The following is a 2,027-nucleotide window of genomic DNA, read 5'->3' as shown; positions in this document are numbered from 1 at the left end:
CACCAGGGAAGCCCTCATAGTACACTTTTATTTCTGTTTATTCCCCTCTCTTCAATTCATAAAATCATTAGAATGACACATAAATGCTATAAGAATGCCTTTTAAACTAGATATTGTTATAATATTGTCTAAAATAAATGGAAATTGAATCCCCTCATTTTCTATGTTGAATGATGCTAAATTTGACTAGGGCAAAACCTGGGAATTTGGGGCTTCCTCAAGCTGGGTATAATGGTTTATGATTGTTCAAATGTTGCCACAACTTATATGGCTCTGATTTCAGTGGAAAATTTCCAAAATCTAGGCTCATCTAGGCTGATTTTGTTTAAATAATCTTTCAAATATTTATTAAGTCAGTCATCATTATACATCCCGAAGAAATTCCAGAGTTTTACACCAAAGGTCATTTTCAGGATAAATTACCTTGGAAGTTTCTATGTTCATGTTTGTGTTGCTCAAATTATTTTTAGAATTGCATGTATGCATATGTGTGTGTAATTATCTTTTGAGAAGTTTCAGTGTAGATTCAGGCAAATATTTATTCTGAGGGTAGACTTTTTTTTTTTTAGTATAACTTTTCCTCTGATTATAAAAGTAGTAAAAGTTTATCAGAAAAATGTTGAAAAGTGATAACCTTTTATATAGTGGGAAAGAATCTTTGGAATTACATTGTAATTAAAATGTCAAAAGTTAAAGATAAGAAGAGAATATTAAAAGCAAAAGAAAAACAACTTATTACATACAAGGGAATCCTCATAAGAGGTTTCAGTAGTTTTTTCAGCAGAATCTCCACAGGCCAGACAAGAGTGTACGTTATATTCAAAGTACTGAAAGAAAAAACAACCAGTGGGTGGAGGATCATGAATTCCAGGAAAAGAGAACTTTTCCATTGTGATGGAGAAATCACGGGTGTCAAGTGCATCAATGAGGTCCAGCAAGATGAGAATGGAAAACTACAATGTTCATCAACACAGCGGTTCTATTACTTTTGTGAAACTATGGTCAGTAGGGATGTGTTGGGCAGAGAAATTGGGCAAGATGAATGGCAGAGGGGGGACTGGGTGGGAGATGCACATGTGGAAACCAGAGGTGGAAAAACCTCTCTCAAAAGGCTTGGCTTTGAAAGGAAGGGAAAAGGAAAGAAATTCCAGAGAAGGTCAACATAGAGTTTTCCTTTGAACCGAGAGCTACTTCAGCCTGTTTAAACAGGAGGGAATCTATAGACTGAGAACAGATGAGGACATTGGAAAGAGGGATGAAGACAATTGATGAATGGAGATATCTGAGAAAGCCAGGAGTGGTATCAGATTTATCTCAGAGACAGGGAAAGATACCTCTTCTGCTTTGAGAGGGGGAAAGAAGCCAAGTTGGCTGGATATTTTGAATTGAGGAAGGAGATAACATTTGAGTGTGTTCTCAAGTGATGACTCCTCTTTTTTCTGTGATGTAGGAGATGATCTCATGACACTTGGGTTAGGGTTAGGCTTAGGGGTAGGGTTAGGGTTAGGGTTAATCTTGATTAAGGAGGGAGGTGGAGGGCGAGGAGCTTGCAGTGAGTGGAGTGTTTTGAAAGAGACATACTGCGGAATAGGGGAGAGAATTGTCTAGGAACACACAGGATTTTTGGATAGAGCTGAAAACCCATTTCTCCTGGGAACTGTGAATTTGTAGTGACACCAAACTATGAAAAATGAGCCAGCTAAGCAAGCTGTGAGGGCTGGAACCTCGACTGTCTTGTTCACCACTATACCTTCCAAATCTACCAGAGAATCTGGCACATAGTAGGTACTCTAAAATATTTTGTAATTTTCTCTGAAGATACTCAACAACCTGATACAGGAGATGAGATAGCAGGATATTAGCATGATCTAGAGGGTTTTTTTTCCCCTAAAATCTGTGTACATTATTTATTTGGGGGGGGGAGGGTACGCGGGCCTCTCACTGTTGTGGCCTCTCCCGTTGCAGAGCACAGGCTCCAGACGTGCAGGCTCAGTGGCCATGGCTCACAGGCCCAGCCGCTCCGCGGC

This window comes from Aethalodelphis obliquidens, unplaced genomic scaffold (genome assembly GCF_003676395.1).
Source record: "Aethalodelphis obliquidens isolate GAN/ISIS:26980383/991018 unplaced genomic scaffold, ASM367639v1 scaffold56, whole genome shotgun sequence".
Lineage (NCBI taxonomy): Eukaryota > Metazoa > Chordata > Mammalia > Artiodactyla > Delphinidae > Aethalodelphis > Aethalodelphis obliquidens.
The sequence above is the reverse complement of the archived record's forward strand: the minus strand, read 5'-3'. Positions refer to the sequence as shown.